This window comes from Budorcas taxicolor, chromosome 21 (genome assembly GCF_023091745.1).
Source record: "Budorcas taxicolor isolate Tak-1 chromosome 21, Takin1.1, whole genome shotgun sequence".
NCBI lineage: Eukaryota > Metazoa > Chordata > Mammalia > Artiodactyla > Bovidae > Budorcas > Budorcas taxicolor.
The window spans coordinates 23,757,125-23,773,348 of NC_068930.1; positions in this window are offsets into that span (position 1 = coordinate 23,757,125).

The window sequence follows — 16,224 nt, forward strand, 5'->3', positions numbered from 1 at the left end:
TGGAGTGGGTAGCCTTTCCCTTCTCCAGAGGATCTTTCTGGTCCAGTAATAAAAGATCGTAGGGACAGTTTAAAAATTTTTCACGAGTTCATTGAGCTATGATCAGAAATTATCTATAGGTTAACATAAGTGATCTCAACATGACATAAGATAAAATTTAACTATGTAATTTGTTATATCTCTGTTTAGTCTGTATTTTGCAAAAATGAGTTTGATTTTCTAATTTTTCTTTAAAAACAGGTAATACAGAAAAGAAAATGCAGAAAAGCACAAAGAAGAAACTAGAAAACATCTGTAATCCTACCATCTAGAGGCAACTTTAGTATGAGAAACAGAGGGAAAGAGATTCATACTATAATACTGATTTATGTTTGCTTTACTCATTTAATATTTTGTAAACATCTTCCCATATTATTCTTTTTCTATAACACTATTTTTAATGGCAGGATATATATCATATGTTTTATCTAGTAAATCCCTAGTGTTAGACAATGAAGTTATTTATTGGTATTTTAAATAACATTTTCAGAACATCCAGGTCTGTGAGTCTTTGTACAGGTTTCAGTGAATTCCTAGAGCCTGAATTGTTTTGATAGATATCGCTCCTCTGTTCATGGGATTCTCCAGGCAAGAATACTGGAGTGGGTTGCCATGCCTTCCTCCAGGGATCTTCCTGACCCAGGGATTGAACCTTTCTCCAGGGGATCTTCCTGACCCAGGGATTGAACCTGTGTCTCCTATGTCTCCTGCATTGGCAGCTGAGTTCTTTACCACTAGCGCCACCTGGGAGGCCCCGAGATATCACTAGATTTTCCCAAACAAAACACATGCCTCGGGAGCCAGGTGTGACAGTGGCAAGCACACACCCTCACCAATGCTGGATTTTAAAAAGTCATCGCCAAGTTGAACCTCAGATTTGTAAAAGCCACGAATGCTGTGTGGAACACCTGAGGTTGAGTGCCTGCCCAGGGTGCTGGGACTGGAGTGTGGCTTCCCTATGCCAGCACGGGTCACCCAGTTGTCCTCTCTACGCGAGGCAGCCTGCTGCAAGTCACAGCCAGACACCTTGTCAGCAAAAGGGGCCTTTGATTACTGCCTGCTCTGGCCAAACCCTTTAGACAGCTTCTACTTGCGGTGGAGCCCTTGCAAGGTGGATATTGGAGTCCCATCCTACAGATAAAGAAACTTGAGTTCTCAGAGAAGCCAGGGAGCAGGATGGAGAGTCAAACTCTGGACTGTCTGATTCCACTGGACCAGGCTGCTTGTCGGCTCCGGGCAGAGCAAGAAGGAAGGTTTGCTTTCAGGGACGCGTGCTCACTGTTACAGGAAAGACTTCCCCTCATTCACACAGCGAGGGGAGTGAATGGAGGAAAACTTTGGGAATGAAGTAGGGGGAGGGGCACCCAGGTTTCTGGCACCATCCATTCCCAAGGATGGCTCCCAGGGGCTGTGAGCGCCTTAAAGAGAGGAGTGATGTCTTACTAGTTAGTTATTTTGGGGCCTGGCCGAGTTGCTCGAGGGATCTTAGTTCCTCGACCGGTGATCGAACCCATGCTCCCTGCAGTGGAAGCACGGAGTTCTAAGCACTGGACTGCCAGGGGAGTCCCAGGATGTCTTATTGATGACTCTCGCCCCTGCCCACAGCACAGTATGGGCACAGAACCAGCACTCAAATAATCTGGGAAGGATGAAGAAAGGGGTGAGTAATATTCTTTGAGCACCTACTGTGTGCCAGGCACTGTTCTGGGTGCTAGAATATAACAATGAGCAGAAGAGGTAAATCCCTGCCCTGATGGAACTTGCGTTTGGGGTCTGGGGGGTTGTGGACAAAAGCAAACACAATATGGGAATAGAATCTAAAAAAGAGTGGGCATATGTATATGTATAACTGATACACTTTGCTGTACAGCAGGTCATTACAGAGTATTGAGTAGAGTTCCCTGTGCAAGGTAATTCCACTAAAGTATGATGTCAGCAGGCAATTTCTGACCTGTTTAGATTATTTAACTTATCTGCTGTTCCTGTTTAGTCACTAAGTCATCTCCAACTCTTTTGCGACTGTAGCCTGCCAGGCTCCTCTGTCCATGCAATTTCCCAGGCAAGAACACTGGAGTGGTTTGCCATCTCCTTCTGCAGGGGATCTTCCCAACCCAGGGATCAAATCCATGTCTCCTTGTCTGAAAGATATCAATTAAAGATCTAGGGAAGGGCTGAAAGTTTTGATCCTGTATAATATCATAATATTTAACAAATCCCTAAAGCTTTATGTATTAGATACATTGAATGCTGAGCTCCTTCCTACTACCCTTGCTACGACCATTGTCACATCATGGTAAACTGGCCCCCTCGGTACTGAGTAACAAAAATTTAATTTTAAAATAGCAAGAACACAATAGATAAGTAAACTATATGGTGTGTTAGAAGGTAATAAGTGCCACAGAGAAAAATAAAATGGGAAGTGGAAGAGAGAAGGCTGGGAGTGTAATATGCACACAGTGGCCAGGGAAGGGCACACTGAGGGAGGGAGGGAGAAGGAAGGGAGGGACAAAAGGAAGGAAGAAGATTCTTCTGCTGCCTCTAGTCCCAGCTCAGCCCTGGCCTTGGGGAACACGGCCTCCTCAGCAGCATTTTGCTGCTGCTGCACTTTTCTGAATGTCCCAGGGCAGCTGTCCCCTTCACTGGCTGCCCTTGGTCTTAGTGGTGGACTGAGTTCTGGTTTTCCTTTGAGAGGCCAGCAGTTTCATTTCTGGTGCCTGTGGGCGGGGGTGGAGGTGGGTGATGGCCAGTGCTCTAAAACCCTAGAGTAAATATCTCCTCCTGGAATATCTTCTCTCGGGCTGACATAAGGCCAAGTCAACAGGCTGCCCCAGCTCCGGCGAGAGCAGACTCTGCATAGCGCCCATCCTCCTGGGTGACAGCAGGATGATGGGAATTCCCTCCCTGAGCCTTTCATCCACTTTCTCCTCTCCTCCATCGACAACTCATTCACTCATTCACTCATTCTTTCTTCCTAGAGCTGGCCTCACGTTATCTGCTTATTTATCTGTCTGTGATCCGTCTCTCTGCACTAAAATGTCAGTCCCCGAGGGCGAGGGCCCCTAGAAGAGATTCTAGCTCAGAGGAGTTGCTTGTTTAATGATGTTAATGATTTTTTTTGAGTGAATGAATGGATGAATAGTCTTTCATTTTATTTAGCTAATAAAATGTGCTGAGTAATGGAAGCTGGAGTCTTGCCTACAAAAACAGGGGGACAAAAAGGCCTCCATATCCAGCAGCCCCACAGGGTCGTGCCCAGCATTAATCACCCCTTTTCTTTTCTTTCTTTGTTGAACTATCACGTTTGTTTCTTTTTAAAAAAGATTGATATACGCATTTCTGTTTGGCTGCTCTGGGTCTTTGTTGCGGCGAGCGGGGGCTGCCCTCTAGTTGCGGTGTGCAGAATTCTCACTGCAGTGGCTGCTCTTGTTGCGGAGCTCGGGCTCTGGGGTGCGTGGGCTCAGCAGTGGTGGCTCACGGGCTTACCTGCCCTGCAGCCTCTGGGATCTTTCCAGACCAGGGATCCACTGCATTGGCAGAAAGATTCTTAACCACTAGACAACCAGGGAAATTTCTCCCTGCCCCCCCACTTTTCTTTGATACCCCTCAGTCTTAAGGAGCATAGGATTCTTTCCCTTTTTCTTCAAGGTGCTGCTCAGGGCATCTCTTTCACACTTTCAGCAGCACCTGGCCTCCTGCTTTGAAGGGAGGAAAGAGAGCTTCCAGGTGAGAGGGAGACCTGGTGGAACACAACCTGTTGAACATACTGTAAAATTTTACCTCCTGTGTTAGACATTTTCTCTTTATACTTTTAGGAGCCAAGGGTGTGTGCGTGGTCAGTCATTTCAGTCGTGTCCGACCCTGTGACACCATGGACTGTAGCCTGCCAGGCTCCTCTGTCCATGGGGATTCTCCAGGTAAGAATACTAGAGTGGGTTGCCATTTCCTCCTCCAGGGGAACTTCCCCACCCAGGGATCAAACAGGGGATCCCCACCCATGTCTCCTGCAGCTCCTGCATTGCAGGCAGATTCTTTACCGCTAAGCCATTGCGGAAGCTCAGGAGCTAAGCATGGTCTTCTATATATCCTTTCATAAGGGCTCATTCCTAGTCCACTTCTGGGGCCACTGGTATATGCAGAGCAATTTGTAAGACTTTTTTCCATTTTAGGCTTCCCTGATAGTAATTTTAGATGAGTTTTCCAGCATAGCTTGGTGAGAGTTTTCTTAACACTGTCCTTAAGAAGGGCTTTTGTCACTCGGGATGCTTTTTCCATTTTGGCTGAAAAGTCTTCTATTCAACCTTGATCCTTTCAAATCTTTAGCCAAAATCTTGTTGAAGAGGGTCAGGGAATTTTTAAATCCTTGTGGAGTCTGACGTATCTCAGAAAATTCAAGTTTGCAACAATACAGGAATGAATGCATCTGAAACGGCATCTACAATGGTCACCTAGTTTTACAAAACAAAACAAAAACCCATGCACTGAAAACCTATCGCATACATGACTCAGGATTAGGCCCAAATAGCTGCACAAAGCTGCCCCCCTGCCCCCCGCCTGCTGCCAGTTAGTACAATATAAGAGAAAAGTGAAAGTGAAATTCGCCCAGTTGTGTCCAACTTTTTGCAACTCCATGGACTGTCTGGAATGGGTAGCCTTTCACTTCTCCAAGGGGATCTTCTCAACCCAGGGATTGAACCCAGGTCTCTCGCATAATGGAAGCCGAAGAATACTGGAATGTAGCCTATCCCTTCCCCAGGGGATCTTCTCGACTCAGGAATCGAACTGGGGTCTCCTGCATTGCAGGCGGACTCTTTACCAACTGAGCTATCAGGGAAGCCCAGAAGTGAAAGTCGCTCAGTCATGTATGACTCTGGGAGTTCATGGACTATACAGTCCATGGAATTCTCCAGGCCAGAATACTGGAGTGAGTAGCCTTTCCCTTCTCCAGGGGATCTTCCCAACCCAGGGATCGAACCCAGATCTCCTGCATTGCAGGCAGATTCTTTACCAGCTGAGACAAGGGAAGCCCAAGAATACTGGGGCATGTAGAGGAGACACAGGTACTTTGCCTGATTTGGTTAAAGCAGAATTAAGTATTCTCCCATATAGTTGACGGGGCTTCCCTCGTGGCTCAGATGGTAAAGAATCCATCTGCAATGCAGGAGTTCTGGGTTCAGCCCCTGGGTTGGGAAGATCCTCTGGAGGATGGCATGGCAACCCACTCCAGTATTCTTGCCTGGAGAATCCCATGGACAGAGGAGCCTGGCAGGCTACAGTTCATGGGGTCTCAAAGAGTTGGACATAACTGTTTGGCTAAATACATATAGTTGAGCAGAGCCTGCTGAGCACCAAGATGATCAAGGTGGGCTTCAAGGAAGAGGTGACCCAATCTAGGATTTGTAAAGCAGTAAAGAGGTAGACCTTTTCCCCTTCACCTTCTGGCTTCCCTTGTCTTACCCATGTCCCACCAGGTGATTCCAGGCCACCTCCCCATCTTGGCCCAGTATTTCTTCTTGCCTCCAGCAGATGGGGATTCTGGGCTTCTCCTCTGAGACCAGGGTTCAAAAACCAGCTGCTCAACTCTATCAGGCTAGGCAGGGGTTTGCCACAGGAACCAGCCATTTCATCCTAAAACAAGGGTGCCTTGACAAGTGGATGGCTGGCATGGGATGGTTTCCTCCCAGCCAAGAAGAGGCAGGACGAGACAGGCACACAGGCAGGCAGGAGGGGGATTGTGGCTTGGGGGCAAAAGCAGGGAAGATCCCTGCTTCACTCACGGTGGCATGCTGAGGAGGCTGCAGAGGGACACTCACTGCCATTGCCCTGCCCTCCTACCATCCCTCTAGGCATATCACCATCAGGACCCTTGGCATCTTTGCTTTTTTGTTGTTGTTTTTAAAAAATATTTATTTGACTGGGCCGGGTCTAGGTTGCAGCAGGCAGGATCTTTCGGTTGTGGCATGCCGAGATCTATTATTATTATTATTATTTTAGTTGTAGTGTGCGAGATCTAGTTCCTCCCTGACCAGGGATGGAACCCGGGCCCCCTGCACTGGGAGCTCAGAGTAGCCACTGGACCACGAGGGAAGGCCCTCCTTGGTATCTTTGGCCTCAGTCCCAAGAGCAGCCTGAGGCTATGGCAAGGGCACCAGGCCAGTATTCCAAAGTTCTGGGGCCTACTCCCAGTTCCACAAATTTGGCCAGAACATACAACTTTTCTGCTTTTATTTCCTCCATCTGCAAACGGGTACCTGCACGTCTTCCCTGCCTGCCACTGGATCTGCTGTGAAGCTCAAAAGAGAACTCACAGCATGCTGCTTAGAACCTTGGCTAGGGGTTCAAAGGAGCCAGGGTTCGAGTCCCAGCACTGCTACTTCCTAGCTGGGTGATCTTGGGCAAGCTGCTTAACCTCTCTGTGACTCCATTCTCCCATCTATACATCGGGGTGACGGTTGTACCCACCTCTCAGGATGGGTGTGAGGAGTAGAGCACTCTGAGGCACATGAAACTTTAACACAGAACACAGTTGGTGCTTGAGGAGACTGGCTCTTATTTGCACCTGGAAATGAGGCGGGAAAGTCCTTTGTAAATTGAAAAGTATCATAAACACTGGGGTTGCCTCTGTGATGATGCATAATGACTTTCTCCTCTGGTGCTCTCTGAAAAATCTATAAAGGGGGAGCAGCCAAGAGACTAGCCCCTGTGCTCTCCCCGAGAACTCCGGGGCTGAAGGTGGGGTTTGGGAAGGTGGGGTTTGTTTCCACTGGGAAGCAGTTCTGGCCACACTCCATTCCCTTCAGTCCCTCAAAGTCACAGAAGGTGCCATCTCCCCAAGCCCATGGGGAGGTCTCCAATGTGGGTGGCCTGGGGGGCAAGCACAGAGGTTGCAGGTTCCCGCAAAATTCTCTCCTCTATGACAACCTGTAAGGTCAAAAATAAGGTCACAGATAGTGGGACATAAAACATCTTGTGCTGCCTGGTGGGATGTTCTAAGAGTGTCAAACTTTTCTTCTGTGCTATTAATGTGCTGTGCTTAGTTGCTCAGTCGTGTCCAACTCTTTGCGACCCCATGGACTGTAGCCCGCCAATCAAGAATACTGGAGTGGGGTGCTAGGCCCTCCTCCAGGGGATCTTCCCAACTTAGGGACTGAACCCAGGTCTCCCATTGCAGGCGGATTCTTTAATGTCTGCACCACCAGGGAAGCCCCCTGTGCTGTTAATATTCCTACCCAAACCTCACACCCTGAATTTAATCATAAATAACTAGCGTGCACACGTGCTCAGTTGCTAAGCTGTGTCCAACTCCATGGACAGTAGCCAGACTATCTCGAATTGAGGGACATTTATGCAAAGCAACTAGTCTGGATTCTTTTTTTAAAAAATATAAGTATCAGGCTTCCCTGGTGGCTCAGTGGTAAAGAATCGTACTGCCAGTGCAGGAGACATGGGTTCGATCCCTGATCCAGGAAGATCCTGAGGCGCAACTAAGCCTAAGTGTGTGCATGCTAAGTTGCTTCAGCGGTATCCAACTCTTTGCGACCCTATGAACTGTGGCCCACCAGGTTCCTCTGTCCATGGGATTCTCCAGGCAAGACTACTGACGTGGGTTGCCATGCCCTCCTCCAGGAGATCTTCCCAACCCAGGGACTGAACCAGTCTCATGTCTCCTGCATTGGCAGGCAGATTCATTTACCCCTAGTGCCATCTGGGAAGCCCAAGTAAGCCCACACGCCACAACAATTGAGCCAGCTCTCTAGAGCCCAGAAGCCACAAATACTGAGCCCTCGAGCCCTAGAGCCTGTGCTCCACAACAAGAGCAGCCCTCATACCACAACTAGAGAGCAGCCCCTGCTCACTCCACCTAGAGAAAAGCCCGAGCAGTGGTGAAGACCCAGCACAGCCAAAAATAAATAAATTTTAAAAATCCTTTTTTTTTTTTTTAAATGTAAGTGTCCCAGATGACAAAAAAACAAAAAAGGAGAACTAGGTTAAAAAGACAGGTTGTGCAACCCCATAGACGGCAGCCCACCAGGCTCTGTCGTCCCTGGGATTCTCCAGACAAGAATTCTGGAGTGGGTTGCCATTTCCTTCTCCAATGCATGCACGCATGCTAAGTCACATCAGTTGTGTCCAACTCTATGTGGCCCTATGGACAGCAGCCCACTAGGCTCCTCTGTCCACAGGATTCTGTAGGCAAGAATACTGGAGTGGGTTGACAATTACATACAGTGCTTAGAGAGGTCTTTGACCAGCTCCTGGATCAAAACAAAACAAAACAAAACAATTAAAAAAAATCACAGTTGGGACAACCGGGGAAATCTAAACAAGAACCACAGTTAGATAAGGGATTCATCAGCATCATGTGTTTTGAATAGGATCACCGTGTTGTGGTTTTAAAGGAGAATGCCCTTGTTCTGAGAGGATGCCTGGGGAAACATTTTGAGATCAAGTGTCATGATGTCAACTTTCAAATGGTTCTGAAAAAAGTGTGTGCATGTACACAGACAGGGACTTCTCCGGAGGCCCAGTAGTAAAGAATCTGCCTGCCAACGCAGAAGACGTGGGTTCAGTCCTTAGGTCCAGAAGATCCCCTGGAGGAGGAAATGGCAACCTACTCCAGTACTCTTGCCTGGAAAATCCCATGGACAGAGGAGCCTGGAGGGCTAGGGGGTCACAGAGTCTGACACGACTGAGCGACCTAGCACGCACGCCTGTGTACAGACAGAGATGAACCGAAAGAGGTGGATCCAGGTGAAGGGTATATGTATGCTCATTGCACCAGACTTGCAACTTTATTGTAGGCTTGAAATTTGCAAACAAAAAGTTTGGGGAAAATCCCTCATGGAGCCCTGTCACTGGGAGCCTTTGACATCCGAGCGGAACAGTCAGCCTCCACAAGGCCTCGGGCAGAAGGCCCCGAATCAAAGGCTCAAGGAGAGTCCCACCCACACACTCTGCCCGATTACAGTTCAAACTCTGCAGGACCCCCGGGGCTCCCTGTGTTCCTCACAGCACAGGGGACAGCATGCACCAGGGACTCAGCGTTTGGCACCCACCCCCCCGCCAGGCCCCGCTCAGCCCCTGCCTCTCAGTGTGCACGCACCCACCCCCCGCCAGGCCCCGCTCAGCCCCTGCCTCTCAGTGTGCACGCACCCACCCCCCGCCAGGCCCCGCTCAGCCCCTGCCTCTCAGTGTGCACGCACCCACCCCCCGCCAGGCCCCGCTCAGCCCCTGCCTCTCAGTGTGCACGCACCCACCCCCGCCAGGCCCCGCTCAGCCCCTGCCCGCTCAGTGTGCACAGTTCTCGTTTCTCTCTGCAGCTCGCGCCGTGGCAGAGTGTGTTCCGCCTTTTGTCCTCAGTCGTGTTCGACTCCTTGCGACCCTGTGGACTGTAGCCCACCAGGCTCCTCTGTCCATGGGATTCTCCAGGCAAGAATCCTGGAGTGAGTTGCCATTTCCTTCTCCAGGGGATTTTCCCAACCCAGGGATTGAACCTGGGTCTCAATCTGACACATCTCCTGCATCACTTGCAGGCGAATTCTTTACCACTGAGCCATGTTCTGGGTATAGGAGTCCCCAAACCCACAGACAGCAGAGGTCTCGGGGAAGAGAGAAGCAGAGATTAGCAACAGCAAGCTCTGTGAACTGGGCTCTTCTGGGAGCCAAGCACAGAGCTGGGCCTTCTCTGGGCATCGTTGTGTCTCCTTCTCACAGTGGCTGGCTAGGGAGAGAGAGTTTGTTTTTTTAATTTTTTTTCTAACAAGGTGGAAACTCTGGCTCAGAGAGGTCAAATCACTTGCCTAAAGTCACACAAGGGCTTCCCTGGTAGTTCAGCTCTTAAGGAATCCATCTGCAACGCAGGAGACCCTGGTTTAATTCCTAGGTCGGGAAGAACCCCTGGAGAAGGGATAGGCTTCCTACTCCAGAATTCTTGTGCTTCCCTGGTGGTTCAGATGGTAAAGAATCTGCCTGCACTGCGGGAGACCTGGGTTCAATCCCTGGGTTGGGAAGATCTGCTGGAGGAGGGCATGGCAACCCACTCCAGTATTATTGCCTGGAGAATCCCCACAGACAGAGGAGCCTGGTGAGCTATAGTCCACGGGGTCACAAAGAGTCAGACACAACTGAGTGACTAAGCACACAGCAAAGTCACATAGCTAAAGGATGGCAGATCCGGAAAAGCAGGTGACACGATCTCAGCCTTGAAGACGTTTGACAGGCACACTTAATTTTTTGCTTGTCAGGCATGAGGTGGAGGGAGGAAGGTGTGGGCAGGGATCCTCAGCCTTGGCCCTGGTGGAATTAGGAGCCAAAGAATCCCTGTTGTGCGGCTTCCTGTTCATTGCAGGATATGGGGCAGCAGTCCTGGCCGACATAAATATTTAAAAAGCCAAACCAAAACAATGGTCGTTGTAGAGGGAGAGGCCTGTGCAGAGTCCCCTGCGGGCATTTTGGAGGTAGGGAAGGTCCACATGCGGGGGAGTCTCAGAGGACTGGGTCTTGAGGAATAAGTGGAAGATTGTAGGGAAAGACAAAGGGGGAAGGGAATTCCCAGAAGAGCGACCAGTATGTGCAAAAGAACAGAGGTCATCCATAGGATGTGGAGACAAAACGTTAGAACTTGTATATATGTTCATTTTTTAAAAGGTTTTTATTTCTATTTCTTCATGGCTGCATCGGGGTCTTATGAAGCACACAGGCTTCGCTGCCTTGAGGCATGTTAGGATCTTAGTTCCCCAACCAGGAATAGGACCTCATCCCCTGCATTGGAAGGTGGATTCTTAACCACTGGACCCCCAGGGAAGTCTTATATTCATTGTTAGTCTCATGTTTTTATATTTCCTATTTTATAGACATGCTAACATAGTAATACATATAATTTGGAGGGATTTTTTTTGCTGAGCTGCTCAGCTTGTGGGCTCTAAGTCCCCCAACTGGGGACTGAACCTGGGCCACAGCAGTGAAAGCCCAGAATCTTAACTACTAAGCCACCAGGAAACTCCCCTGGTTTATTTTTTAATATATGTATTTTGAGGCACACACCCACACATTTTCTACTGACAAATGATCATAACTGTTGCCAAGGGGCTTCCCGGGTGGCACAGGGGATAAGAATCCACCTGCCAGTGAGGAAGATCCCACATGCCCCAGAGCAACTAAGCCCATGTGCCTGCGCTCTAGAGCCTGGGAGCTGCAACTACTGAGCCCACATCCTGCAGTTACCGAAGTCCCTGCGCCTAGAACCGGGGCTGCACAGCAGGAGAAGCCACTGCAGTGAGAAGCCTGTGTACCACAACGAAAAGCAGCCCCAGGTCCCACAAGTAGAGAAAACCTGCACGAAAGCAGTTGAAGACCCAGTACAGTCAAAAAATAATAAACAAACTGTTGCCAAGGTTGGCTTGAGACATGTTGTGTTTGAAGGGCCTGTGAATGTCCAAGAGACAATGTCTAGGCTTGGAGCTAGATATGGGTGTGAGTCAGCGAGACAGCCTGGGGTGCCGGGAGTGAGGAAGAGAGAGGGGTTTAGATTGTGCGAGTCCAGAGAGACAAGGCAGAAAGGAGCAAGTGGTTTTTAGCCTGGCTGTACCTAGGGAGTTTTTAAAAAGTACTCGCTCCCAGTGTCTTTGCCATAATCGGCTTGGAGTGAAGCCCAGGCATCGCTGTCTTTTAATCTCCCCAAGTGATTCCAATTGCAACTAGACTCGAGAACCACTGCTCTAGATAAGTGTTCTTCAAATGTTCATGCTGTGTATCCCCTCAAGGAATTTTGGGAAACTACATACTCTCATATTTTGAAGTTGACATCTAAATTTTTTATCATAATTTTAATAGCAGCAAAAAATATAATTTCCTGCATGTTGTGTATATTTTCTCAAGAACCTCAGAGTTGCAGATTTGGTTTATTTAATTTATGGGAAATGTCTGCCATATAAGCTAATTGGCAAAGCCAGAATTCATTGTCAAACAGTCAGCCCAATTAGACTTGCTGTCTGTCAAAAGAAAAATCTGGATTCATTTTTCAGTTCAGATAAATGTATTAATACATAGCCTCATGACAACCATCTCACTTTCATATTCTAAGCTAAATAGACAGACAATGCACAGAGCCTTGTCACCTAGAATTTGTCCCTTAGATGGAATAAGATGCTGTCCCTTCAATATTTATAGCTGATGCTGTCTGTGCTTTGTGGAGGTGTCTCTCCTTCAGAAGTGTGCACTCTCTAATTGCTCCTTTGTTTGGGTCTATAGTGATTTGCACTTGTCTAGATGACAAACCATGTTCCCAGGGGAATTGAGTGAAAGGTAAGCCTTACTTGGAAAGTTAAGTGAAGTGGGAAAGAACAATTGGCTTGACGTTTCATTGCATAGGCAAACAGATCCATTTTAGAAAAAAAAAAGACATACAGAAGTTGAGGATCTGGAAATTGATGCCTTTAAAGTTGTTCGTGGGGCTTCCCTGGTGGTCCAGTAGTTAAGAATCCACCTTGCTATTCAGGGTACCCTGGTTCAGTCCCTGGTTGGGGAAGACCCCACATGCTGCAGATCCACTAAGCCTGTTGCTCCGCAACTACCGAGGGCTGCAAGCCCTAGAGCCTGTGCTCTGCAATGAGAGAAGCCACCAAAAGGAGAAACTCGTGCACCACAACTAGAGAGTAATCCACACACAACAAAGACCCAGCGCAGCCAAAAATAAATAAATAAATAAATAATCAATAATAAAGTTGATTGTAATAGATCCATACATATATGGTAACTTCATTTAAAATAAAGACATTTATGCAATTCTGGGGGAAAACCAATTTTTTTCTATGCATACTCATAAGGGGAAAAAAAATGAACTCTAACCCCTTCCTCACACCGTATAAATTAATTCAAGATGGATCATAAAGGTGACAACTAAACTACTAAAGCCCTGGGAAGAAAACATGGGAGATCTTCATGACCAGGCAAAGATCTTTTAGTGAGTGTTAGTCTCTGAGTCAAGTCCAACTCTTTGTGATCCCATGGACTATAGCCTGCCAAGAATTTGTCCATGGAATTCTCCAGGCAAGAATACTGGAGTGGGTTGCCATTTCCTTCTCCATTAGATCTCCCTGACCCAGGGCTGGAACCCAGGTCTCCTGCCTTGCAGGCAGACTCTTTACCATCTGAGCCACCAGGGAAGCAGCATATGCTAAGTACCCACAGGTGCTACGACTGTTCCATGACCAACCATCAAAGACCAAAAAGTGGGCAGTGGCTCAATTCCTGGAAATCTCCATCCCTTCCCCCAAATAGTTAGAATAATCCTCCCACTCATTACCTTATGAAATTATCCAGCCGATAAAAGCTAACCGTACCACATTTCAAGTCTGTATTCGCCCTCTGCGATGGCCCATATTCTGTGGAATGTATATCTCTCTAAATAAATCCACTTCTGACTTATCACTTTGTCTCTCATTGAATCCTTTCTGTAGTGTGACATCAAGAACCTGAGCTTCATTAAGTCCTGAGACTGGGTGTGTAATCTCAGTTGGAAGATCATGGGATGTGGCCAGGTTCAAGGCCCGGACATATGAGTTCAAGTCCCAGTCTGAAGCGAGCGGATTCAGTATGACTCTTTTTCCTGAATATAAAGGAAAGAAAGCTCACTATTACCAATACAAATAAAGGAAATAATATAAAAATGGGCTGAAATCCCAGAGATAACTATTGTCAACATATTGCTGCATATCATTCTAGAATTTACATAAATATATTTAAATATTTGTATATTAAAATATGTAATATATTTTTAAAGCAAACAAAAATGGAATAATACTGCACACAGCGGTCTGTAACCTCCTTTTTTCCTTAGGTAATGCCTTAAGGACACTTTTCCTGTATTGAAAGTGAAGGTGAGACTTGATGAAAGTGAAAGTTGCTCAGTTGTGGCCGTCTCTTTGCAACCCCATAGACTGTACAGTCCATGGAATTCTCCAGGCCAGAATACTGGAGTGGATAGCTGTTCCCTTCTCCAGGGGATCTTCCCAGATTTTCGACCTGGGATCAAACCCAGGTCTTCTGCATTGCAGGTGGATTCTTTACCAGCTGAGCCACCAGGGAAGCCCTTTCCTGTATTAGTAAACAAAATTTCACATCATCATAGCTTTTTTTATTTAACCTTTTTGAACATTTAGAGATTTCCCCCTCTTTTTTTTTTTTTTTTTTACTGTTAAAAATAAGTTTGGGGAAAACTTAGCCCTTGCAACATCATTTGAAAAATACACATACACGTAGACTGTAAAAGACAGTTGATTTTTAACCACAAGTTTTAGAAATAACTTTGTAAATTCACAGCAATATCATTCATTAAGTGCAATGTTGTGGGGAAAACAAAGAATGGGGCAATATCTGAGACTGAGATGATTGATAGTAAACTATGGAAAGGGAGATGTTTTGTCCTGAAAGGAGCACTGAAGATTTTTTTTTCCCCAAAACTAGACCTCTCCAAATATAGTTGTCTTGAACAAGCTGTTGCAGCAGCTGGAATCAAGGAGTTCCTAGGCTCTGACTCCCTGCTACCCACTCCTTGGGAATGAGATGCTTCTCACAAACAGACCAGGATGCTGGCATCCCCTGCTTCCTCTTGCAGCTCCTCCATGATAACCTGCCCCTCCCTGAACACCACAGCACAGTACACACACCTTCAGGCGCAAGGTGTCAGGGCTGTTCTTGAATCAGGCAAGTTTTAGATTTGTTTCCATTAGGCTTGAAGACAGCTTAAAGGTCACCGTGGGAGGGATTGGGGGCAGGAGGAGAAGGGGCCGACAGAGGATGAGATGGCTGGATGGTATCACTGACTCAATGGACGTGAGTCTGAGTGAACTCCGGGAGTTGGTGATGGACAGGGAGGCCTGGCGTGCTGCGATTCATGGGGTCACGAAGAGTCGGACACGACTGAGTGACTGAACTGAACTGAACTGAACTGTCTGACTGACCCGGCCCACTGAAGACTGATTCTGCTCTCTGATCCCTCTCCACCCTTTCAGAGGACACTTAAGGTGGCAAGAAGCACTTTACCTCTCAGTTCATCACCAACTCCCAGAGTCCACCCAAACTCATGTCCATTGAGTTGGTGATGCCATCCAATCATCTCATCCTCTGTTGTCCTCTTCTCCTCCTGCCCCCAATCTTTCCCAGCATCAGGGTCTTTTCAAATGAGGCAGCTCTTCACATCAGGTGGCCAAAGTATTGGAGTTTCAGCTTCAGCATCAGTCCTTCCAATGAACACCCAGGACTGATCTCCTTTAGGATGGACTGGTTGAAACTCCTTGCAGTCCAAGGGACTTTCAAGAGTCTTCTCCAACACCACAGTTCGAAAGGATCAATTCTTCGGAGCTCAGCTTTCTTTATAGTCCAACTCTCACATCCATACGTGACTATGGGAAAAACCATAGCCTTGACTAGACGGACCTTTGCTGACAAAGTAATATCTCTGCTTTTCGATATGCTGTCTAGGTTGGTCATAACTTTCCTTCCAAGGAGTAGGCGTCTTTTAATTTCATGGCTGCAGTCACCATCTGCAGTGAATTTGGAGCCTCCAAAATTAAAGTCAGTCAATGTTTCCACTGTTTCCCCATCTGTTTGCCATGAAGTGATGGGACCGGATGCCATGATCTTCGTTTTCTGAATGTTGAGCTTTAAGCCAACTTTTTCAGTCTCCTCTTTCACTTTCATCAAGAGGCCTTTTAGTTCCTCTTCACTTTCTGCCATAAGGGTGGTGTCATCTGCATATCTGAGGTTATTGATATTTGTCCTGGCAACCTTGATTCCAGTCTGTGCTTCTTCCAGCCCAGCGTTTCTCATGATGTACTCTGCATAGAAGTTAAACAAGCAGGGTGACAATATACAGCCTTGACGTACTCCTTTTCCTATTTGGAAGCAGTCTGCTGTTCCATGTCCAGTTCTAACTGTTGCTTCCTGACATGCATATAGGTTTCTCAAGAGGCAGGTGAGGTGGTCTGGTATTCCCATCTCTTTCAGAATTTTCCACAGTTTATTGTGATCCACACAGTCAAAGGCTTTGGCATAGTCAATAAAGCAGAAATAGATGTTTTTCTGGAACTCTCTTGCTTTTTCCATGATCCAGCAGTTGTTGGCAATTTGATCTCTGGTTCCTCTGCCTTTTCTAAAACCACTTGAACATCTGGAAGTTCACGGTTCACG